This window comes from Castor canadensis, chromosome 15, assembly GCF_047511655.1.
Source record: "Castor canadensis chromosome 15, mCasCan1.hap1v2, whole genome shotgun sequence".
Taxonomy (NCBI): Eukaryota; Metazoa; Chordata; class Mammalia; order Rodentia; family Castoridae; genus Castor; species Castor canadensis.
In genome coordinates, this window is record NC_133400.1 from 79,774,945 (window position 1) to 79,801,831 (window position 26,887).

The 26,887-nt window shown below is 36.9% G+C and overlaps 1 protein-coding gene and 1 long non-coding RNA gene across 5 annotated transcripts in view; both read left to right on the forward strand.

Moving 5' to 3' along the window:
- Rsu1 (Ras suppressor protein 1) overlaps nt 1-26,887 on the forward strand; it is a 197,292-nt gene that overhangs the window by 111,378 nt on the left and 59,027 nt on the right. The gene's annotated exons all lie outside the window — the stretch shown is intronic.
- LOC141417521 (uncharacterized) overlaps nt 1,377-26,887 on the forward strand; it is a 38,414-nt gene continuing 12,903 nt past the window's right edge. Inside the window, exon 1 of the long non-coding RNA XR_012442152.1 lies at nt 1,377-26,420. This is a non-coding gene — a long non-coding RNA (uncharacterized lncRNA). The remainder of the gene's footprint in view (nt 26,421-26,887) is intronic.

The window sequence follows — 26,887 nt, forward strand, 5'->3', positions numbered from 1 at the left end:
TTATAATATCATGTGTCTTGCAACTAGCAGATTTATTTTGGTAGTAAATTCTAGCTAATTCCTAAGGAATGTAAATTTTGTCGATAAAAGCTTTGTTTGGTAATACATAAAATCGTGGAACTGTAGTTTAAGTTTTCTGAAGGCAGCTTCTGCCTTTATTTTTTCTAAATTTCATTGAGAAGACAGGGTAACAAGAAAAATACAGGTCATCAAGTAGAAATATTCTTTATAAATTTTGTATTGGAGCATGGCTAGTAAAGAAATAATTGCAAGTGGGGAAACATGCTCTTTGGAGCCACCATCTGAATGGATTGTCCAAGGTGACTTTGATCTTACTGTGGTTGAAATACGAAGAACCTTTAGCAACTTTTGCTAGAAAAATTCAGAGCATGCTCTGAAATCATCTGCTCCCAATCCTCCCTCTCCCCCACCTCTCTTGTCTTCATAGACTGCCATCCAGATGGATTCATGTGTGGGAGACTTGGCCCCAGTCACACTCAAGAGAGAATGGCATTCATGTACTTCCTGCTATGTTCTAGTCCTGGTGGGTTCTTCACAGGTTTTATCTACTATAAGTGCATGTCTCCTGAGATGGTATAAAAATGTATATGTACGTTGGCTTTCTTGATTGGGAATCATAGAGTAAGTAAAATGACTGATGGAGTAGTCTAGGGGTAGATCCAGAAATCAAACTCTGTTCTTTTTGAAAGATTGCTGTATCTCATTCTCTATTTTGCTTTGGGATAATATCTAGGAAGAAAATGAGGAGATGCTGATTTCATGCTGACATCCTAATATCCTGTTATGTTCTGGGTATGTAGAACCTCCTAAAAAGGCTCATGTGTTACAGGATTGGTAGCCAGCAGATGGACTTTTGGGAAGTGATTGAACCATGAGGCTCTTACTTTATGAATGGATCAGTCTGTTGGTAGAGTCATAATGTGATGATGATATTGGGAGGTAATGAAAATGTTCACAATTAGGGCCCAGCTGTGTAAAGTAGGTCACTGAGCGTGTGTCCTTGGGGGCTATATCTTGTCCCTTACCCCCTTCTTTGTTTCTTCCTCTGCTTTCTGTCTGCCATGAAGTAAGCAGCTTCCTATACCACATGCTCTTGCCTCCTGTTGTTTTGCCTCACCAGAAGGCCACAGCAATGGAGCAAGTGACCCATGGGCTAAAATCGCTGAAACAATGGCCATCAATAAATACATACATACATACATACATATACATACATACATATATATATATATACATATACACACGTATATATACATACATATATATATATATATACATATACACACGTATATATATATATATATGTATATATATATATATATATATATATATATAATTTTTTTTCCTCCTTTAAGTTTATTTTCTCAAGTATTTGGTCAGAGCAACAAAAACGTTGAACACATATCCTCACAGGAAGTCACTGTATGGAGTTTAAAGGTAGATACACGACTGTTGGACTTTTCTGGTTTTTGAATCACATTCAGCCTCCCACACATGCTCATGCTAGGGTTGAAGACATATGTTCCTGCTGCGCCCTTCTCAATCCCTGAAAGCCTGTCTCCCTGTGATTTTTCTGTGATTCTGGTTTAACATCCTCTTACATAGTTCTGTTATAAATGCTACATTGTGGTACAAATCCATTTTCTGAGCAGCTACACCTTCTGACTTATGAGTGTGTCCATCCACTGTGGTCTCCACAATTGTGTCTATACTTGAACTTCAGTCAATTAATTCAAATTGAAGGGTTGACCTTTCTCTAGCATACTTTATGTTATTTCTCTCTTTTGAATTTCACAATGTACTCCTGGACTTTCACAGCTCATCTTGTACCAGTTGACTGAAATCAGATTGGCTTACAGGAAAAGAAACCAAGAGAAAACCATTTCTTCCTTGTGTCTTTCTTTTCTTATTAGTTGTAGACCTAGGCTTTAACTCTCTTGCCCCAACAAGAATTGACTCCTCTCTCTGGAAACTGACTCTTTTATGTGAAAAATAGCATTAGAGTTCAAACACTGAAGCCCTTAGGCATGTGTTTCCCGAAAGAGTATCAAGGATAGGATAGGGTGACATGAGGTCTGCCAGCCATTTGAATGACAAAGCAGAAAAATGACCTTTTATTCAAAAGAGAACACATTTACATTGATGTTCTCCATGACATCTTCCATTGTTAAGTTATCAGAACTTACTAATCCAGTCCCCCCTTTACCAACAAACCATGTTTTTACATGAATAGCGATCCCATCTTCATATGTCTTCATTTTCTTTTCCTGGCCCTGGACTCAGGTGTTCTGTATTTGCCTGCTGAATGTTTAAGTCCAAGAAATCTCCTTGTCACTTTCCCCAGAGTACCACCTGCCTGAAAAGAAAAAGAAATAGAAATAGTAATCTTCTTCCAGGTTTTGTGTTAAAGAAAACAAAAGTGTGGGTTACTCAGTAATAAAAAGGTTTGGGTGATCTGGTGTCTAGATAGATAGAATGCCCTCCAGTTAAGGGACAATAATAGCAATGGAGGGAAAACATGCCAGTACAGCCTTTTAAAGTCTTGTCTGTTACCTCTTCATTTTCCTGGGCATTAGCATTTGTCTTTTAACGCAAACATCCTTCCTCATACATTTAATTTCTAAGTGGCTTTGACTTGCTTCCTCATTTCATTCAAGTTTCTGCTCATTCACCATCTCAAGCAAGGCTTTCTATGTCCCTCAAGCTAACCTAGACCACACACCCCACCACCCACTGGTGTTCCTTATGCTGTTATCCCCTTATATTTAGAATGGGGACTCCCCCAAGCTCATGGACTTTGTTTTGTGCCCTGCTCTGTCTCCAGTAACCTCAGGCAATGTCTGGCACCTACTAGGATCTCAAAATACTTGACGAATGCAAACTGCAGCCTACAGTTTAGACATTTCCACTAGAGGAAATTTTTTACAGACCTTCCATTACACATCCGTTACACATTTTCAGAGGTTCCCGTTTTATTCTTGTGTCTGTGTTGCATGGATTTCACGATACCGCTAGCACTACCTCCGTCACCATAAATGTTTCTCTCATATTTCCAAGACTGGCAAGGGAAGTCGACTTCCCTCACCAACCATTTCCCATCAAATCTAGTAGCTCTTTTTTTAGCAAGGCTTTGAAAGAAACTCCCGCACATAGAATTTTAAAGAATAATGAGAAAAAAAAAAATACCAGAAGCCGTAAAGTGGTTTTTGACTGGATCCCACCCCTTTTGTTTGGTTTTGGTTTTGAATCAGTCAGACTTCCATCTCCTAACAGATATCCATGTGGTAGGACCTAGACATTGGCTTCTTGAGGTGTAACTTTCATCTTCTATCATAATGATATGAACAAACCCATAAAAGATGAATTGGCAAGGCTTGGAGCAGTAGTAATTGCTAAAAATTCAATAGCGAAGGAAAAGAGGGAGAGGACAGTTCTTCTTCTGCACCCTTCAAATATGTGGGTGTTTTGTTTGGCCAAGTCAGAAAAATTACTTAAAGCCTGTACTTGGAACTTGAAAATGCAAATGGGGAAGGGTATACAGAATCCCTCAACCATCACTCATGTACAGAGCCAGCAGTCTGCTGATCAGCCACACTGAAAAGGAGCTAGATCCTTCAGCAGATTTTAGTATTATTTATTCCCTACTCCTGTGTCATCTGGGGTGCACCTGATCTATTGAACCCAGAAACATCCACCAAAGGTGAGGAGTAAAGTGCTTAAAGAAAAATTTGGCTTGTCTCCACATAGAAGAATCCTGGCACTGCATAGCTTCCAAATCTGATGTTTCATTTTCACAGATTGGATTGTCTGTACTACTACAAAAATTCTCCTAATTAAACTTTCATTGTTAATGAAATGTTTAGGGTGGGGGAAATGGGCATTTTGTATTCTGAGATGTGGAAATACTGTAAATTAGTTTTAATTATGTGCACTATGAAAAGAAAAGCAAGAAAGCAAGAAAGAAATAGTATCTGTTCTGTTGACATTAGGCCAGAATTCCTGCTTTTGAAAATAAGCATGAGGCCACGTGTGACAACTCATGCCTTTAATCCCAGCTCCTTGGGAAGTGGAGTTAGTAGGATCATGATCTGAGGCGGGCCTGGGAAAAAAGTACTGGACTATCTGCAAAACAAACTAAAAACATAAGGACTAGGGGGCATGGCTCAAGTGGTAGAGTGCCTTCCAAGCAAGCAGCAAGCTTAAAATTAAAAAAAAGAAGAAGATGGAAAATCAGTAAAGCTGCCTGATTTTCAAAAGAAAACTAGGGCTACACAGAAATGATCAGGACCATGGCTACTTTCACCCTACTCCTGGCCTCTGAGCCATCCCAGGTCTTGGGGGATTCTTTTGCCAGCAGTCATGGGTCCCCTGGGAAAGTGTTTCCATGGGGTCATATGGCTCCTGAATGCCCTCAAAGGAAATGTACATGGATTGTGACTTTTCTTAATACCACCTGGGGGTAAACCTGGGAAGAGGCAGGTTTCACCACTTAGCATTATGCAGGTTCAGCCTTAGGAAATATGTGAGCCCCAAGGAGGCAAGCAGGATTTCCCCCCACAGTTGGACCAGTGGGTATGACCACTGACTCTGGAGGCAGCTGCCCAGGTTAAAAGGCCACTTTTAACTTTAGCTAGCTTTGTGATGTTGAGCCAATAAAATTTTTGTTTATTTAAAATCTTAATTGAGGAACAGTTGGCCAGCATTTAAGCTATACAGTTTGATTTGTTTTGGGCTAGTTATATAATAGTGGGACAGTCACCCTAATTGGATCATAGTCTTCATCCTCACAGATGACATATTCATCATTCCCCCGAATTTATTTCTTCCACTGCAGAAGTCATGTTCTTCCCTCTGTCCTCAAGCAATCTCTGACTTACTTTCTGACTATATATTACTTTATATTTAATAATGTGTTGTATAATATGGACATAGAATGTGTACAGTTTTTTTAATAAAAATATGGTTTCCATTCATCTTAAGAATTTTGAGAATATTCATTGTTATAGTCTTCCATGTATCAATTGTTCATTTCTTGAGCTAGTGGAGTGGCTCAAGGGGAAGAGCACTGCGTAGTCATTGTGAGGCCCTGAGATCAATCCCAAGTACTGCCAAAACAAAAACAAAACCCAAAAACTCCATCAGTTCATTTTTCTCTCTGTTTCTTGTCTTGTTTTTCTTTTTTTCCCTTCTTTCTTCCCTCTCTCTCTTTTTTTTTTCTTTCACAGTACTAGTTATTGAACTCAGGGCTTTGTGCTTTACCACTTAAGCCATCCCCATACTTCTATTTGGTTTTAATTTGTTTTTTTCAAATACGGTCTCTTGCTAATTTTGCTAGGGCTGCCTTAAACTTCAATCCTCCTACATCTGCTCCCCATGTAGCTAAGACAGGTATGTACCACCTGCCTGTTTTTGTTTTTGTTTTTGTTTTTCAGATAAGATCTTAATTTTGGCCTAGGCTGACCTCAAACTGCAGTCCTCCTGTCTCTGCTACTAAGTAGCTGGGGTTACAGACATATACCACCATACCAGGCTCATTTCTTTTCATTGTTGATCAGCGATCCTTTGAATGGATATACACCATAATTTGTTTAGCCATTTGTCTGTTTCTGGACATTTGGTTTATACAAAAGAAAGTTATTTCAAAGAAAGCTGCTATGAATTTTTGTGTGGAAGTGTCTGGTTGAATATGTGCTATTGTTTCTCTTGCATAAATTCCTAGGAATTGAATGGGTGAATAGTATGGTAGATATAGACTTATTTTAAGTAACTGTTAGATTGCTTTTCAAAGTGGGGGTACCATATACACCAACCAGTAGTGTCTGAAGGTTTCAGTTCCTCCACACTTCATCAACACTTGGTATGGTAAGTCTGTAATTTCCATTCATTCTAATAGATTCAGGCAGTATTTCTGTATGATTTAAATTCACATTCATCTGATGAATAGTGGTCTTGAGCCTTTGTCATCCTTATATCTTCTTTAATTTTTTTGTTATATTTTCTTATTCTGAGTGTTGAGATTCTTTCTGTATTATAGATACATCTTTTATCAGATAGATGCTGCTATGTTCTGAATGTTTGTGCCTACCCCAAATTCATATGTTGGAGTCCTAGCCCCCAAAATGATAGTAGTAAGAAGTGAGGTCTTTTGAGAGGTATGTAAGTTTTAAAGGCAGAACCCTGATGAGGGGAACTAGTACTCTTAGAAAGGAGGCCAGGGGAAGCTTGTTTGCCTTCTACCACGTGAGGACATGAGAAGTTGTCGTCTATGAGGACCCCTTCCAGGCATCAGTTTTGGTGGGGCCTTGATCTTGGACTTCTAGCCTCAAGATCATATATATTGTAGCCAAGATCATATATATTGTACATTCATGTTGCTTTGTTACAGCAACATGAATGTACAATATATATGCTTTGCAAAGGTTTTCTTTCTGCTTGTGGTTTTTCTTTTCATTCTTCTGGTACTGTCTTTAGGAGAACAAAACTTTTTAAATTTTTGGTTGAAGTCCAGTTCATCAATTTATTCTTTATTGATTGTGCTTTTGTTGTTACATCTAAATATTCTTTGCCTATTTCAGGTTACAAAATTCTGTCCTGTGTTTTACTCCACAATATTTATAATTGTAGGTTTTGCATTTCAGTCTGATGCATGTTTGACTTACTCTCTGATTATTGTTTGAGTTGTGGGTCAAAGTTCATATTTTTGCATATGGATATCCAGTTGATTCTGCAACATTTGAATAATCTGGTTGATTGTGTCATTTAATTGCATATCTTGATTTTCTGCCTACTTGTTCTATCAGTTATTGAGAGGGATATTTAAATCCCAGATTTAATGTAGATTTTTTCTTTTTTTCTTTAACATTGTGTTACTTTTTGCTTGATTTGTTTTATAGCTGTGTCATTGAATCCATAAATGTTTATGCTGTCATGTTGATGAATTCTCCAGTTTTTCATGAGGAAATGAATTTTCCCCTAGTATTATTCTTTGGTTGGAAATATACTTAGTTGACTATTGATATTACCACCCTGCTTTTTTTGGATTAGTATTAGCATGGGGTATAATTTTCTGTTTATTTGTTTTTAAAGGATTTATGTCTTTATATTTTAAGGGGCTCTCTTGTAGGCAGGATATTGTTTGTTTCTGCTTTTTCATCTCATCTGACAATCTCTGCCCTTTAATTAGAATATTTGCCCATTTACAGTTAATATGCTCTGTACATTGCTTTAATTCTACTTACTCCCTGAGTTACATTTTAGATATTTTGTTACTTTGCCTTAAAGTTCTCTAATTGTTTGTCCTATGGATTATGCTTTAATCTCTTCTGATTAAATTTGTTGTTTTCATGTAATACAAAAGTCAAGATACTGATTAGAAGAAGGAGCGATTTTGTACAGAAGGAGCTTTAGCTTGTCTTTTTTTCAAGTCTTTTTCCTGAAATTATTAATAATGATGCTCTTATTAAGTGATTTATATTAATTATATTAGGGACCAAGATTTTCAGGAAAAGAGAAAAAATATACAAATTTTAAAGTGAGAGAAGTTACTTAACATCCTATAATTCTAAATTTTTGAATTGAAAATATGGGAAGAGTTCATAACATATTTCATTTTTTTAAAAGACCTTTTGTCTCTTCTACCAAAGAGGCCTAGAAAAAATGACCACCCTAATAGCAGTGTGCAACAGTAGCTCTTAGTTTATCTTTAAATGTAACTTCCACCAAAAAACTGTGGGATCTTTGTAGATTTGGCTAATTGCAGGGTCTGTCAGGAGAATGTACAGCCAAGCCTGAAACCCCCTGTCAATCAGGAAAGCAAGGAAGCTGTCAGAGATTGTGTCAAAACAACTTGAGGTTCCAGTTGAAGGGGCTGCCACTGGCCAAAAATTCGAACAGTTTAGCTATCAGTAAGAATAATAACTCTGTATTAAAACATTTCAAATATGTTATTAGAAAATCCTCATTTAAAACTGGCACATGCCCATAATCCTACTTCTTGGGAGGCCAAGGTAGGAGGGTTGTGAGCTGCAAGCTAGCCTGGGCTGCAGAAGGAGAGGGAGGACAGGAGGGAGGCAAGGAAGAAGGGAGGAAATCTGTTCAAGAAAAACAAATGTTAAAAAAAGAAAAAAAACTTTTTAGGATAACCAGGAAACTAGAATGCTGGCTATTTGATGATGTGAAGGAATCATGTTCTATGTGGTAATAGTTTGTGATTGTGTACCTAACGTGGACTTGTAGACATAAAAATGAATGAAATAAGGCTGGCCCTGAGTAGTTTCTGGAACTGAGTGACAGTTACAGGGGGGCTTAAGTTATCTCCAGTTTCATTTTTTGGTAAAATTTTCCCCCCAAAAGAAGCTTAAAATATTTCAAATATAATGAACAGATGAATAATGAATACAGTCTGGATTATAGAATTGTTTTAACAATTAAGTGTAATAGATAGTGTCTATAAAATCCATATCACACTACTGGAGTTTTAAAAACATAAACACTGCTCAGATCCCATGTTCTTTATTTTACTTTTCCACCATAAAAGTTTCTTTCATTTCAGGCCAAGAATGAGGTGCTATCCATGGTGCTGACTTGGAGCACAGGAAGAAAGGGAAGAGTTGGGGAGGCATAAGAGATTAATTTGGTCTAATATATACTGAATTTTAGGTTTCTGGATACCCTTAAGTGGGGAGATATCTAATATGGATTTGGTTCTGTGGGCCTACATTTCAGGAAGGCAATATAAACTGGAGTAAGGTTCATTGTCCTTTTGTGGCTTTGTCCTCTGAAGACTTGGTTTTGACTAGTCACCTGCCCAACATCCATGCCTTGTGGTAGAGCTCAAGATACTGCAGTTCTTGTTTCCAGGATTCATACTTTGAATAGCTAGGATTTCAGTTTACCAATTCATGTCCACTTGTGTATATTGCTACATGTTTTGAGGTTGCAAATATTTTGGATCTTGCCATGAAGTAAAATGGCAGCCTTAGTATGTGTAATTACATAGCAAGCACAGTGAAGATGGGTGAATATTATTTCTTCTCCCTTTAGGCACCAATTCAAATCTGTGAGCCCCTGTGCTTGCTTCCATAACTTAAAATATACTAAAATTTACCTTCTTAGTTGATCTGTGGTGTAAGCAGTAGGAAGCAAAATTCACTTGGTCAGCTTTAGAAAAGAATTTATTGAATTGATTTGTACTATGTAGGCCTGAGTAGTAATTGCTTTCTCTAAATCTTTCTTTTATTATTTAAAAAATGAACCAGGACACCATTTGCGATAGACTCCATGTTCTAGAGACCTTGTCAGTTACTCCGTGAACTAGCACTGGATGCTATTAAACACCAGTACTTTTGTTTTGGTCTGACAAAACCAAAATGATGTGTATGATGTGTAATGAAGTGTAAGAATGAGGAAAAGGAGATGAAGAAGTGTCCATGATGATGACAGGCAGAGGGAGTCTTTATTTTTTTTATGACTTAGAAAGAAGACATTGCCTCTTTTTAAGGTAGTTAAAGTAGCCAAACAGTGAAAGATGATGGAAAATGCAAAATAGAATTTCATGAAAATGGTTAAAAAGTAGTATATGTTTGGGGAAAATACTAAATGTGATGTTGATTTCAAGAAGATACTACAAGAGAAATCACATGGACCGTTTGAGTGAGGCTGGCCTAGGTTTGAATCACAGCTCCACAGTCTGAGTAGCTGCATTCCAAGAATATCTTATTTTAGTGTCCTGAATCCATCTCTCTCTGTAACATGTTGAGGGTTGCAGGGTGGTAGGCCACACTCTGCATAGCCCTGATCCTTTGGTATTTTGAGAATGAGTTCTGATAGCACCAGCTCTGGACAGTTCTAAAGTTTGTATAAATACTTAAGTAGTAGAAATTTCCAAATACTCTTCCTTTAGATGCGTGTCTATGGTGATACCCGTGAAACAGCGGAATGACATCACAGTAGAAGTCTAAACAACTAGCAGAGATACAGAATGAGGTCACTGGGGTGGGATAACTTACAGATATAGAAAATGTAGTGATGAGGGATTTCACATTAAGGGGGATAGAAGGAGATAAAATGTGAATATTCTTAAAACGTATCTAAGAATGATTTTTAACTGAATTTAGAACCAGAAAAAGTGGTAAAAACATGAGGTGGGGGATAAGCATACTTAATTAAAGTCTATTTCAAATGTTTTATTTTCAGCTTTTATAGAATTAGAAAGATCATGAAATAATAGAAGTAATCTAATTTCCCTCATTTTTCAGATGATAAATTTGGATGGATATAAGGAGACCTAGTTAGTTAATATCGTGTTTTATTCACAGGACCTTTTCAAGGACAGTGAAACATATGTCCTATCCAAAACTCATTCCTTCCCCAGGGCTTGGTTAATTCCCACTGACACATTTTGGTCACTTTCCACTTTATCTGAGGAACTTAGCCTAATCACTGTCCCACCCCTTATCAAGGTCAAATAGTTGTAGAAACAGGAAACATCCACACAACAGGTATTTATTGAACACTTACTATTTAATCATGATAACTACTGTTTATCTCCATTTTACAGGAAAAACTGAAATACAGGGGAAAATAAGTAATTTGTCTGGAGTACAGTTAATATGTGGGAGAGCCAGAATTCAAACCCGACCATCCTCACTGCAGACACCAAGTTCAATTCTAGTCTACCAGTGATCTATTGTTAGGTAACCTTTTACCTTTTTTTAGCACTAAAGTAAGTTGGTTTTTATTTGTATGATTATTTGATGGTGTGCTTTTTCTACTAGACTATAATCTTCAGGAGGGCTCGGATCACATATCTTTTGGTTGCCATTTTTCTTAAGTGCTTGACATCTAGCAGGCTCACTATATTGTTTTCATGTGGGAAATGGAGGTAATTATAGCATGTTTTTAGAGTAATATTTGTTCTCATTGTATTGTATTATATTCCTAATTGCATTTTTTGAGAATTAGGTGAGAAAATGTACACAAAGTGCTTGCTAGTTCCAGTCACTTGCTAAATACTCAATAACTGAGGGGGTATAATTATAGTAAATGAAATTAGAGGTAATTTAGCTTAAGACCACAAGGCAGAAGCTGAGCCTAAGTGTTTATGCTCCTAACTTTTATTCCCTATCGTCTTGTGTTACCTGTAATGAAGATAGTTAGAGACATGCCGTATACAATGTTTCACTTTCCATAGCTGATTTCAGATTCTTACCTAAACAGACAGCTAACTGTAAGTTTCATCCGTGGTGAGTGTCAACTTTGTCTTTGATATCAAAACAAACACGATTCTTTGGAATCCAGTGGTTGTTGCAGTGGTCCAGCATCCCAGGCATGGACCACCAGGAAAGGCTGAAGTAAATATGTTCAGATCAACACAGGTTCTTATTTAATTACAGCAAGCCATGGCTCCTTGCCTCTTTACCTTTTCTTTGGTCTTTTAGATGCCATTTCTACATGCATCCTGTATCTTCCCGTATCGTTTTTGAATGACACAGATATGATGTATTGCTGTAAATCATATTCTTGAAGTTGAACTGGTACAGAGATCCATTTGGCAAGGAAGCAACAGAGTACTCTAATATGTTGTAGAACCTTGCTATAGAATAAAAAAATTGAGCTACAAAATTAATCTGCAAAAGTCACAGATGAAATGGTGAAGAAATTAAAATTAACTTTAAAAAAAACACAGGACAAAATGCAGACATCCTAAAATAAAAAAATGGTAGTATTCATGAAAGTGACAGTTACTTACTTAATTTCAAGGACACAATATAGCCTAAAAGTATATTCCAGGTTCACAGTGGACTTCTATTTAATGTGGCAGAATACCAGCCTTGCATATTTTATTAAATTATTCAGAACTGCATAGCTGCCTAGATGGACTGTTGAGTTCTTGTTCCTTGATTCAGTATATTACCTTGTCCATTTTATCATGGCAGGGTACAAGAAATTGGTCTAAATTTTAGAATGATCCATGGAATGTTTTCAGTATCAGCATCTTCTAAATGCATATATCAGTTCCATTTCATATAGAATTGGAAAGTATCATCTATCCCTTAAGGAAAAATAATAGTTTTCTCTAAGGAGCAAATTTTAGACAAAAATGTTTATTTAATATGAACAGTTACTATAGTATGATTAGCACCAAAGTGTCAAATATTCCTCTTACCCAACAATTTGAACATGTGAATTCTTTGTGGAGAAAAATAGAAGTTCGTGATATTTGTGTGGGCTTTTGTGGAGAACTGCCTTTGCTTTTGGTATGATTTGTTGAGTCATGTGTTAAAAAAGTTTTTGCTGTGGTCAATTCAGATGACCATGTGGTTGGGATGATGAGTCCTGGAGTCCAATTGCCTTCAGTTCCTATTCTGAGCCCACCACTCATTACTGCTGTTATATAACTTTTTGAGCACAGATTTTCTCACCTGTAAAATTGAATGACAATAGTGTCTCCCTTATAGGACTATGTATGTGAGAAAATGCATATAGAGCACTTAGAACTGACTTGGGTACAGAGTATAAGTGTATAATAAATATTAGGGTTTAATAATAATAATGTGGTATCATTGAATGCCACAGGAAGTATAGATGAGGGTTTTAGCAAGAATATATGGTAAAGAAGGGCTAGAGGCATGGATCAAGTGGGAGAGCATCTGCCTAGAAGTCCAAGACCCTGACTTCAAACACTTAATCAACCAAAAAATAATTCATCAATAAATAAAGCTCTGAGCACTATTCCAGGCACATGGTCAGTAAGAAATGTTTGCCAGGTGCAGTGACCCACATCTGTAATTCCATCCACTCTGGAGGGTTGCAATTCAAGACCAGCACCAGCAAAACGTTAGACCCCATCACAACAAATAAGCTGGGCATGGTGGGGCACATGGGAGGGATAGGTAGGAGTATTACTGTCCCAGGCTAGTCCTCGGCCATGGGCGAGGGGGGATGTAAGACTCCCTGAAAATTAACGTAAAAAGCAAAAAGGGCTCACGTGGTAACACAAGGCCCCGAATTCAAATCCCAATATCACCCCCCAGCTAAGAAAAGAGATGTTTATTCTAATGACATGTTAGGGCTGGTGGAGGGGCTCAAGTAGTAGAGCACCTGCCTTGCTAATGACATTATCTCTAAACTGATAAAGAAGAGTAAATAAATTTATGACTGAGAATATTAGTTATAGCAGCATTCACAGAAGCCTCAGATAATGTGGTTTAATGTCCTGTCTTTGCACAGGTGGAAAATATAACTCCCAAAGTAAAAAACACCCTCTGCAGGATTATCCAGCCAAGATGGAGGACTGACCAGGGCTCCTGGCTCAAAATTAGTGCTCAGTTTTCTTAAAACTGAGTGAAACTCCTCAGATGTGTTGACTGTTTTAAGAACTGAGAAATTGGGACACCTCGGCCACTGCGTAATACTTCCGTGCGCCTCTTGATTTAGTGTGCTAGGGATTATCGATCCTTCATAAGTAACTTTCCATACACCCAAGAGTCATGCAGAAAATGATCAACTGCCCCAGAGCCTGCACTACCATCAGCACCTTTGATCAGCTCCATCGGAGTCCCTTGGTGGGACAGCAGCAGTAGCTGTTGGTGGAAGAACAGAGAAAGGAATATCCACAGCAGAGTCTCCAGAATTTCTCGGGAGACCTTATAAAGTTCTAAAATGAAAATGAAGCCTCTTTTCCTTATAAAACAGTCATGTGTTAAAGGAGATGCATTGATGCTTCTGAGCTGTATATTTTAGCAGATTCTATAAAATTCTCAATAAAGGAAAGGTCAGTGTTGTTCCATAAACAGTGTTCATGGAGACATAGTTAACCCTAATTCCTTTTGTGTTTCCTCGTAATTGAACTGCTCTTCTGAACGTGGCCGTTTACCTGTCACCTCCAAAAGAAGATCCCACTGCTATCTGGCCACTCTCTTTCTTAGAGGCACTAACTACACCTGGCTTTGGGGCCAGCCTGTCACCAAAGGGGAATCTGAACACAGAGGCAATTTCATCTCTTTAACAGCATGGAATTAGGACTTTCCCTTCTGGCTCAGCTGCAGTTTTGTATTTGAGGTTAAAGTGAAAAGATTGTCGTCACACCCATTTGTGAGGTATGCAGGGTGAAGTCCTTCTTCTGTATTTTCATGGTGACCACATGGGAAACTAAGAAAGACCAGTGGTGACCTTTGCCTGCTGACGACACTGGTAGTTGTTCTGCACAGCTAGTGGCTATTCATGTGATCTTTCTGGCTGCCGGCATAGCCTCCCATCCTGCAGAGCCTCCTGCACTGTACAATGGAGAGATAATAGTCCTGGGCTTATTCCACAGTGTGGTTTTGAGGTTTAATTGAAGAATATTTTTAACCCATTATCGAAAGCATTAGGAGGAAATGTTCAAAGAGTCTTGATACAGCTTTTTCAATTGAGGAAAGTAGATATCCAAATAAGCAAATTATAACCTTAAATAGTAATTCATCTTTATTTCCAGTCCCTTCATCTTTCCAGGAGAAAGAAAGACTCCTCTCTACCTCTGAGGGCATGAAAGGGGGGAAGAACAAGCCAGAGCATGCCCTAGCATGCATGAACACGGAGCACCCTTGTTTAGAACAGGAAGGTTTTGAATGAACTGTCCTGAATAAATTTTTTCAGAACACCACTAACCATGGCTGCCAGAGTACCATGGCACATAGAGATCTGGTTGGAAGATATTTAAAGGTGTTCAGGCATCGTGAAATGAAAGCAGCAGTCTGAGGCATGAATAGGCTTTTCTTCACATCATTATTTCTGGCTCCTTTCTGTTTTTGTACTGAACAAACATGCTCTCATCCTTTCAAACTTAGAAGAGTTATTTTTTTTTGAAAGATTGCTGAGAATTACCCCCAAATTATTATTAACACAGCCAACTTCTTACTTAGTCATGGATTATACTCAAATTTCATCTTATCTTTAACCACAGAGTATTTAATGTCATCCTGTGCTTCATTTCTTTATTGCATCTTTTAATTTTGAAATGGCAGGAAAAGAAAGCAACCCAACATTTTTTTAATTAAAATAAGTCTGTGAATTTGCATATGAACTATCAGAGAACTGACTGAAGTTTGGAAGCTTCTTTGGTTTTAAACAAAAATAGTTTCAACAGCATTTTCATTAATTGATTCTTATTTCCTATACTCTGAGATTTTTAAAACATGAATTTGACATCGCCAAAAATACATAAAGCTGTGGCTAAAATTTGCCAAAGTTACAACACCCCAGAGTGTGTCAGGGGTTGAGGTAGGCTAGAATGTGTATGTCAAGGGCAGTCAAAAAACTGCAGTGTAATTGTATTATGAAAGTGAAAATTCTTTGCAAAATCAGAAAGATACTGAATTATCTATTTACAAAAACATAAGATAACTTCTCTTTCAAGTTTGTAGCAGTAATTTATGATGTCTCAAATAAACATTGGTTCCCAAGGATTTCTAATATTTCTATTAATCAGAAATCCTTTTAAAAATTTATCAGTGTTTCTGAAAGAGACATGCAATCTACAGACAGTGTGGGAATAGAGGGGGTGATAAAATGCGTGAAGATTCTTTGTCTTAAACTTATGAAAATATGAATGCTAATCTAATCAATGTATTGGATTATACCAGCTGTCTAAGTGTCACAAGATAGCATAAATTTTGTTGTAGAAGTTGCAATTTACAGACAGTTTTCATTATCCAAAATCTGTCTTGTTTATTTGTGTGGGGAGCTAATTTAACTATCTCTAAAAGGTACTTGCAGAAAGGGAAAGGTGTCCATTTTGTGGGCTTTTGTTGTTGTGGACAAATCCAACAACAAAAACAGAAATGATAGTTTTTGAGAACCAGATATTCTCAAAGTCTTCTCACCGTGGAAGACTGGATGTAGGGTAAATCAGAGAAAGACTTCATAAATGTGCTGCTGAACTTGTAAGAAAGTGAGGGAAATCCTCAAGAGGAAAAAAGACTTTGTGATAATTAGAACATGTGCCCCAGAAAAAATACCAGGTGAGAAACTTACCTCTTAAATCTTATGGGGGTGGGGAGAAGGCAATGAATAGGCTTGGGGTCTGGATAGAGTTGAAGGACCACATAGTTGAAGGACCATCTTCACAAAGACAGAACATTTGAAAGAGGCTATGCCCTCAGGAAAAGAGCTAATGAAAGTCATCCTACCAAAAAAGGGAGCATGAGCAAATATGTCTGTTGTTCTCCATGAAGGAAAAATACTAGTCATCATACTCACGTTCTTACCTAAATATTTGTAACCGTGAACTTGTATTTTGGATGGGAATGGTATATAAATTTGTGATACTTTCAGCGTCATGGAAATGCTAACCCCAAAAATGTAAGTAACGTGTTTCCACTTGATGGAACCTTCTGACAACTGGTCATATATCTCTGGGAAAAGATTTAACAATTCAGTGCCTTCAGAATTCCTACAGATTCTGCTAATATGAGGTTTTTTCATGAAAAAAATACCAACAACAATGCAAAAAGTATCAAACTTGGAATAACATAAGCCCAAATCCACATGACTCAACAGAAATATAAACAGATTTATATCACCTATGCCTTAGGACATGGGATGCTAAATACTGGTTATATTAAAATGCAAGAGACATATATAAAGAAAAAGCATTGAGCAAAGAGTAAGTGGCTATCAACATTGATCAGAAAGACTTGAGTTTTCATGTATACTGTTCTAAGACACAACCCCCCTGGGTCAGACACAAAGGACTTTATTTCTTACAGCACAATAAATGGCATGAATTTCATCATCAAGCCAGTTCCCTCTGCTGCCCAAGTCCCATGGGGTGATGTAAAGAAACCGCCAATGGATGTTGGATGTGCAGTGACTTTGGATCATGCTCAAACACACTTGAGTTTAGGAAACCCAAATATTTTTAGTAGACTATAAACAAATACTGTCTTTACCAGAAAGTGACCACTTCCAGCTTTCAAATGTCTCTGGAAGTTGTACCAGAGCTACAGTGGTCAGTGTCTCTGCTCACAAAGCAGAGACAAACTGTTCTGATGTATTATTTATTACTGTTCTGATTTATTATTAACATTATTAATCTCTTACTGTGCCTAATTTATATGTTAAACCTTATCATATCTATGTATGTATTTATAGGGAAAAATCATAGTATATATAGAGTTTGGCACTATACAAGGTTTTACGCATCCACTAGGGATTTTGGGATATAGTCCCTCACATAAGAGGGAGACTACTGTCAAAATAAAATTTTATTAAAAATGTATAAGCAAACATTTTAACAAAAGAGAACATGAATACCTCATCTACAGGAGAAATGATCAACTTTATTACTAAACAGGATACTACAAAATAAAACCATGATTATAGGTGTTTATACCTACCAGGTTGGCAAAATTTAAAATTTGGAATAATACCATTTGTGAACAAGGGTATGAGGTACAAAAATGGTTCTTACTAATCTCATTCTCTTCAATGACCCTGACAGAAAAGTACAGTCTAACTTCTTCTGGTTACATTAAACCCAAAAGGTGGTAATTTTTTTACATTTTCTTATTTTATTTTATCATTTTTACATCTACTCACATGTGTATACGTTGCTTGGGTCACCCCATCCCTGCTTCCAGGCAGAACCTATTCTGCCCTCTTGTTCTCTGATTTTGTTGAAGAGAAAACTTAAGAGATAATAAGAAAGACCTAGCATTTTGCTAGTTTGAGATGAAGACAGCTATACAGAGAGATTCCTAGCATTGCTTCCATGCACATGTGTATTACAACCCAAATCTGGTTCATCTCTACCAGAGCTCTTCACTGCTTCCTGGTCCCCTTCCCATAGTGGCCTCTTCCTGTTAAGATTACTATATTCACTCCTCTACAATGTGCACATCAACCACATTCAAGTTTCAGGTATCCTAGGAGAAGGTAATTTTAACAAAAATGTTATTCTCTTTTTCTTACCCAGCACCAAATTATTTCTAAGCAAAATTATTCTCTGGCAGAACTTTGAATATTAGGATAGACTTGCTTTATATTTTCAAGAGGAAAGAATTACCATCAGAGAAAAATCCACAGCATACCATATCACACCAATTTTTTTTCCATCCCAACCCCTAAGGTTAAATCTTTCACAAAAGAACTCTAAGTAATAGTCCTGTAAAATATATCCCATTTTTATATCTATTGTAAGTCAAATCGACAAATTGATACACAAAATGAAAGCATAAGTGTGTTAGCTTTCTGTTACGCCTAACAAACACCTAAGATAATGAAGTTATAAACAGAAAAAGGTTTATTTTGGCTCCCAGTGTTAGAGATTTCAGTTTATGATCAGCTGGCCCTTTTGCATTTGGGCCTGTGGTGAGGTAGCACATCTTGGCACATGTGGTTGAAGGGGGTGTTGTTTCTCGTTCTCCCTCCCTTGCTGGAGCGAGGTTTTTTCTCTCTCGCTCCTTGGTTATTACTGGACCTAACTGGGCTTAACTGGGGGTGACTGGAGATTTTAGAAAAGACATAGGATAGACAGACAGAAAGTTGGGGTCAGTTGTGTTGAGCATTTGGGTGGAGACTTTTTAAAGCCTTAATCCTTGCAGTTCTTTAAAACCTTGCTTCTGAAGCCTTCTTTGAAATCTCTTTCCTTAGGCTTGCACTGTCCCATGTTAGCTTATCTTTAGCTTAATTTCTCTTAAAGTCTTTTGCTCCCAGGCTTGCACTGTCTCTCTTTAGCTCTCTTAGAGCCTCTGTGCTCAAACTTGTAAACAGCTGCACCAAAACCTGCATAGGCATAACTCTTGGAGTCTTGGCCCTTACACCTGCACTGTGCACTGTCCCGTGTTCTCTTTGGCTTTTCTTTAGGCTTTAGCTTTCCTAAGGCCTATGTATGAAGTTCTTTCTCAGCTTTGCTTTCTGAAGCCTATGTTAAAGTTCCTGGTGCAGACTTTCTATCAACCCCTCTTTAGCATTTTCCCTTCAACAATTCTTTTCCCTTCAGAAATTTTTTCCCTTCAATAATTCTTTACCCTTCCGAAAGCGTCCCACACCAAAAGGCCCAAAGTAAAAGCTTCTTCCCAATATTCAAAGGCAAAAAGCCCCCCAAAGTAAAGCCCCAAAAGCAAAAGCCAACAGCCCTCCTCCAGTGGGCCTTTTATAAACAGCAGCAACCAGGGTGGAGCATAGGCTTTCAGGGAGGGCGTGACATCATAACTGGAGAAAACTGTTCCTGCTTCTCTGAATGCAAACTTAGGAGTGTTGGGAAAAATGCGACTCGCAAAGAAAGCTCACGAGAAAAGTCTAACATGCAAGAGCAAAGTTCAGTGGCAGGCTTGAGCTGCCAGGCTGGCCAGATCTGGGCCAGGCGTGGCTTTTATAGAAGGGGGAGGTGAAGGAAGTTTGCGCGTGCGCGGGAGTCTCTGGTAGGGGTGGGGCTGTCTTAGAGCGCAGGAATTTCTGTGACGGGCGGGGCTGCCACTTTGGCCGATTCACAAAATGGAAACAGTATTACTCCATCAAGAAGGTGCAGCTGTTCTGTTTTTTTCTGTTTGATGCCATGGCTGTGCCTATCTGGTCTACAGGGAAAAGCAACTAACTGTCCAGTTCTCCTAGGCTTTAATCCACTCCCCGCGGTGGAGTAAAACTGCTCATCTTATGACCAGGGAGCAAAAAGGAGGAAGAGGAAAGGGCAAGGGGCCTACTCTCCCCTATAAGGGCACACCCCGATGACCCAAGTTGCTCCTGCTAGTCCCCATCTCTTAAAGTCACTATTTCCCTATAGCACCAGGCCTTTAGGGGACACTTTCCCAAAACTCAGAAAAAAACAAACAATGACTAGAATAAAGGAAAAGGCACACGTTACTAAAATACCTTGTGTTTGAGAGAAGAGAAATCATGTCAAGAATCTCCAAGAAGATCAAATGTGCCTTGTCATGGACTAGTGGGGAAGGATCAGACTTGATGATCATAGACAGCAGAGCTGTCCAGAGGGATGCCCCGGGCATCCCATCTTCCTGCAAAGATTGGGAGAAGAGCAAAAAAGAATATTACAGACTCTCAGTTTACACAAACAAACACACAAGTCTAGAAGAGTAAGATCTAATGTAGATCTAACGTACTTTATATTGGATCTAATAAAAACGTTATAATAATATTAAAAAATGAAAGGAAGGGCTGGTGGAGTGACTTAAGTGGTAGAACACCTGCCTAGCAAGCGTGAGGCCCTGAGTTCAAACCCCTGTGCCACGCCCCCCAAAAAAAGAATGAAGGTGGAAAAAAAAATCCTAAAAATCAAGCCTGGACATTGTCTATACTGACAATCCTGCCTGATTCTTTAAACTCTTAGTTTCCAAATAACTTCTAGCCATCTAGTGAGATCTATCTATCTTTATATTTAGATATATATATATTGATTTATTTATACATATATAGATTTATATAATTGATAGAATATATTTATATATACAATTAATAACAATATATTTATATATACCTCCTACCAATTATTATCTACCAGTCTGTTCATTTAAAGTTTTTAATGCTTGAACTAAATTAGATGTTCATGTAAGTTCCCTAATTAGCCAAGAAAGCTAAAGCAAGTACTAGAAGTTAGCATTTTGGGCTGAAATTTCCCAGCTTGGCTTTGAATACTTGTCAGACTTGTGGCAGTAGACTAGGTGTGAATCGATATTTCTGCCTGGAAGTCGTGTAACCTCTCTGAGAGATTAATGTGGTTACAGTAGGACTCTTGTGTTCGCCATCAGCTAAGTGTGTGCACTTGTCATTCATAGTTTGTTTTCATCTTATTACACCGACAGAAAAATCTCTGTGGAATAAAGGGCTGGTTTTCTGAGCATGTAAAGCTCTTTTGTATTAGCATATTTCCAAGATTTAAAGAGAATGGTGTTTTTCCTTGAAACTTTGGGTGTATGGTTCTTCCAGTTGTATGGCACTATAAAACATTATTGTCAGCTACCAAGCTCTCTATCTCATTTTGTTTCTGCTTATTACTAATTTTGTCGATTAAACAGTACAAGAACATTTATAATTAAGCAACCAATTTCTAAACATGTTCTTTTAATCCCTAGGTAAAATTTCTGACTTTTGTTAAAACCACTTTTTTTGCATTGCATAATGTGTTTATGGAAGTATATTATAAGCCAATTTTGTTAGATAGATATGTCTTCACAGTTTTACCTCTCTTAATTCAAATTTATGACTGTATATATGCTTCTGTACACCCGTTTGGTCAAGAATGCATGAGTAAGAGGAATCTGAAATGACCTAAAAGTCACTTGTTTAAATACTTTGACTTTTGTACAGTTTTACTGTACAGCCACCGGCTGACACCTTAAAATAAAATGGAATTCTTTAGCTAATGTTCACTTTATCTTATACATGATGTAATCCTCTTAACAAGCAAGCCAATAAAAACTTAATCTCATTTATAATTGCAACAATTGGAAGCAGAATGCCCAGCAGTACACAGTCAAGTAAATAAATAATGATGGAATGATATGATCGAATGCTAACTCATCCAGTTAAAGCTATGTTTGTCACTAGACAGTTTAATGACTTTGGGAATTTTCATAACATACCATACATTTTAAAAGCTGATTACATAACTATTCCTGAATGTAAATTTATATAGAAAAAAGCTTTGAAGACTGTTCATCAAATATTAATAGCAGTTTTCTGTAGTTTTTTCTCCTCATCCTTTCCAGCACTTTATAATTTTTCTCTAATTACGTGTGACTTAATTGTTATTTTATCTAATAGAAGATGTAACTGTGGTAGCAGATTTTTATGCCAAGAAATAAGTGAATATTTCAGAAAAAAAGGTCCTGATTATTTCAGTTCATGCACTTAGTTAAAACTCATTCTGCATATTTATTCTCGTTCATCCCGTGTGGGGGCGAGGAGGGAAAGCTGTGTTACTATCACAAAGAGCTTACAATGTTTTTTTATTTTTATGCTGTACTCACACAATGCACGTGGAGTATTGTTTTCTGAGAAGGGTTATGAGTAGGAGTCCTAGAAATCTATTTGTGTCCTAGTTCTTTCCTAATTGCATATCCTTAGGCATAACTATTCCGTATATTTTATCAACTTTAAAACGGGGAAGTGTTAATATAGTCTAACTCAAACACTTATTTAGTAAAAGTAGGTAACATAGTCAAACAAATATGCGAGTGCTCCATTCCTTACTTCACTTGCCCCTGCATGAGCCTTTGGAAGGATACTTTTTTCCCAATCGTGATTCAAAGTTATCTTTCTGCTCTGCTCTTATTTTTTTCCCTCAACACTTTTAGCTGTCATTTATATCTTTCTGCAAAGATATGAATAAGGTTGAGAAAGATTTATACAAAATTAATTAAGAGGTACTGTGGCACATGTCTATAATCCCAGTTACTCAGGCAGTGGAGGTAGGAGGATCACAGTCCCAGACTGGCTGGGTTAAAAAAGCAGGACCCTCTCTGAAAAATAACTAAAAGCAGAAAGAGCAAGGGGCATGGATTCAGTAGTAAATCTCTTGCCTAGCAAGTGCATGACCCTGAGTTCCTACTCCACTACTGCCAAACACACATAAGCACACACACACACACACACACACACACACACACACACACGTACTATTTAATTTTTGCACATAATACATCAGTTTATGAATAAACAGCACTCTAGTTAAGATACAGAATATTCCTGTTATTGCAGAAAGTTTGCCTGTTTGGCGGTGGTTCCCTTCTCTAGAGTCTTACGTGGCTTTCCCGCCTTTGGGCCTGGTGACTCTCCTCTATTCTCTTCCTACCCCTTCCATAGCTTCAGAACAGACTTTCTGTACTTGTAGTGATGGAAAGATTTTTGAATAGAAAGTGGTTTTCGTTCTTTTGCTACATGAATTTTCCTATTGTTTGTTGCTTTGTTTTTTCCATTGTCTTACTTCCCATGTCCAACTGGTACTGACAGTGTTAGTGCCCTGGGCCAAAGATCCCTAACCGTCCTTAGGATTCCATTTACAAAGTGTTCTAATGTTGTCTCTGAAATTTCTCTTACATTGTCTGTCAGTGCCACCACCCAGAGTCTACATAGTTTGGTATACATAAATGCTTTCCCTCCTCCCTCAAAATTTAGTATAAATTTAAGCTATTATGAATTTTAGGAAATTCAGCTCAACAGCAAGCCAGCCATTTCTCTGAAGTGAAAAAAAAATATTTTGCTTACATGCTTTGTTTGTTTTCCTCTTGGCAAACACATATTTATTGATTAGTTCAAAACTATCTGTCTTGTATTTCAAGTCAGTTACTTATTATTTTTCAAAGCCTTCCATAGATAAAAAAAAATGTTCCTAAGTGAAGCTTTTGTGGTACTATTAAGAGTTGTCAGCCATCATTCTGTTTTTATTCTTTGAATCAGTACCTAAACCAATACCTTTGGTGTAATGTTTGAAATGAGCTTTACTTATTAGAACAGTTTTTAAAGTATTTGTTCCACCTTTCCCTGTGTATTTATACCTCTCGATTTTGCTTTATGAGCACAACAGCAAACTGTCACTATTTGCTGTAAATTGAAGCTTTTAATAACTATGTCTGTTCTACAACATTTGTCAGCTTTGAATATTCTGTCAGTAGAAAATAAAAATAGCAGGGTAACTCAGCAGCAGTGACACTGAGAATTTATCTGCTTATGCAAAAGGAAGGTAAAAAATATAATCTTGAAAGATGAGCATTTGGCATTTTCCCTTCAAATAATGCAAATCTGAACTGGCTTTTCCCCAAAATAAATTTAGATTAAAAAGTTGGCAAAATAAATGAATGAGTAAATTTCATTATTAAACACAGAACACCTTTTAACCTAGAAAGAAGAGAATAGAAAAGGTTACTTCAGATCCTTGATTCAATCACATATGGCTTGTTTGACATCAGCTTGAAAAATAAGTTTTATAAATACATAAAAGGAACCCTGATAGCTCAGTAGTAAAAACTTTGATGCATCTAGCATTTAAATTTTTAAACTATTCCATAGTAAAAATTCATGTGCAGAAGATCATCTTGGATATGTGACAATAAAAAATTAATTTATCTAATAAAGATGGTACAAGTAAATCAAATCTAAATAAATTCCATAGTCCACATCTTTGTTCATAAATTCTATGCATCAGTTATAAATATTAAAACCACAAATGAAATATATATTATGAAAACTTCACTGCTTTTTCTTTTGAGATAAAAGTAGAAAAAGTTTTTCAGGATTCTTTGTTGGTGTTAGCCTCTAGTAATTTAGACCTGGTTTTTGGCATTGTGTCTCTCGATTTTCTTTGCCTGTCTTCTTGAAAGAGTCTCTTCTTAAAAGATACCTTAATCAGTCATTACCTTTGACAAGAAAAATGAACATTTATGGAGGACGTATCTCAGTGTTACCTTTTACAAGAAAAGTGACCACTTAAGGAGGACCTGTCGTGTGCCGTGTTTGATAAACATTGGCCATGGATCAACACTATTTTGAATGTGAAGGCAAATGTGGCCGGAAGGACGCTTAGCTGTGTAACTGTACAGTCTTCATTAAGCTTCCCTTGTAAACAAAAGTTGATTAATGAGGCCACATGAGCCTGCATATTCCTTTCAACCTTTGACATGAGTACAAATGTAGAGGTTTTTTTTTGTGAAAATAACCACAGAGAGTTAAAGAAATAGACTCTGCTTTTACTGAACAGACATCCCTGCATGTTTTAATTTAATTTTGTATTAGCATTATTCCATTCTTATGAATTGAGCCTGAGGGAGAGTGAATTAATTATTGTCAAAATTAATGAGATAATTGCATGTGTGTAATTTTACAAAGCACTCTACAACTGTGTTTCTCAGTGATGAGAAATGCCTAATTCTAAACCTTCTTCTGGAGTAAGTAAAATTCAGACTTTTAAATGAAAGAATGTATTTTGTTTTCTTTTTTAAACAAAAGTCCTAGTGTAGTGTTAAGTCCTGTTTTTTGATAGTGGTAAATTGTCACATTGTATGAGTGATTTTTTTAAATCCCACCGTTTGTTATAAAATTTCATTTCAGACAAGATTAAAGGAGTGATCGCTGATAAAATTAGACTGTTAGTCACACATTAGTGATTTGTAAAGATAGTCGAACATTTTTTTTTCAGCAGAGAATTTTCGTACTGAGTTCGGTGAAGAATTCAGTTGTGTTCTGTTCACCCCCTGGAAAAATCACTTGCCTAGAAAGAATTTAGTAAGAAAGATGGTAAGGAAAGATGATACTTCTACTCTGGCATTTTTCCCCATCTTGATTTACAAAATAGTGATAACAGGGCATTTGAGCTCCTTTTCTTTCTTTTTATGCCTCTTACATATAGAAAAGTTAAATTGTGTCTGTCTTTTTGTACTGATTCTAAATACTTGTCAGGATTTGCGAAACTAAAACTTGGATTCTTTCAGCTACAGTATTTCTTTTTTAAATACTGATAAGATACTCCCCTTTGAATGTGCTTTTTCTTTTTAATTTTCTTAATTGATTTGGATAAATCAGTTATCCAAACTGCTTGGTTTCTGAAGAAATATGATGCATATCTCAGGAGAGTAATTTAAATTCTCAGTGTTCTCTCTTGCTGAACATGTGTCTTCCTGATTCACAAGGGCCACTTATAATCTGTATTTTGTTAGGGGTTTTGTCTTGTGTATAAATAAATGAAAGTGAAAACCTTTTTAAGTTGAAAGCTGCATTAATGCTTCAAAAATAAATTGAAAATGAGGATGAGGTTGTTTAAATCTTTGATTAAGGAAGTTCATAAAATTCTCGTGATTTTTTTAAAAAAGGAATATTTAAATGGATTTCCCTTAACCATTTAACATCTCAGAACAGAATTGTTGTGTAGAACATCTAGTGGAAAGAGGAAAATGAATAGTATATATGACAGAAGTCTTTCTTTGTAAATAAATAGAATCTAAAAGTCATCTGCCACAGCTAATATTTTTATTCTTGGTGATTTGTGAAAGTTATTTACATTCCTTAGTCTACTGTCTCTGTTCTTAATAGTTAGGTTAAGCAAAGCTAATAATTAAAAAACAGTATCTGAGTTTTAGACAGTAAATTGTGAATTACAAAAACTGTTTGTTCCCAACCTTCTGAATAAATTCCACATACATTTAATTCTTTGGAAGGCAATTTTTTTTTTAAGTAAAAGAGTGAACAATTGACTTTCCCATTTAATTTCAGAAAAATGAGATTTTGTTGTTTATTTCAGCTATCTGTTTTCCTCCTTCCCTCACTAATATCCCCTTTCTACTTCCTCAGACAAGCTGCAGACTTGACTAATCTGAGATTTCAGATTTCTTCGACTGTGTCTCCAATATGGAAGCTCATGATAAGCTCTGATATATGTTCTCGGGCTAGCTAAAGGAGAAAAGCAGTAAACAGTAAGTCTAGAGAGTCAACAAGTTAGGAAGCACCTTATAAGTTGGTGATCTTGGCTGATTTAACTGTCTTAACTGACTGATTCCCCGAAATGATCAGTCTTTGAAAGAAAAAAGTGATTTCAACAGACTTCATTTGGAAGTAAGCACATAGGGTGTCCCTGTTCCTTCTTATATACCAAGGAGTAGCCAGATGCCATGTGGTAATATTTGTATTTGAATGAATTTACTATGATAGAGTTTTATGTGCCATACAAATTCACCCATGCACAATGTGCGGTCAGTAGCTTTTCATATATTTGTAGGGTTAATATCCACACCACAATCAGTTATAGAACATTTTTATTACCCTCCAAAGAAACCTGATAACCCATACAATCACACCTAGTCTCCCTTCCCCCTAATCCTGGCAACCACTGATCTACCCTTTATATAATATAACTGTCCTGGACATTTCGGGTAAATGGAAT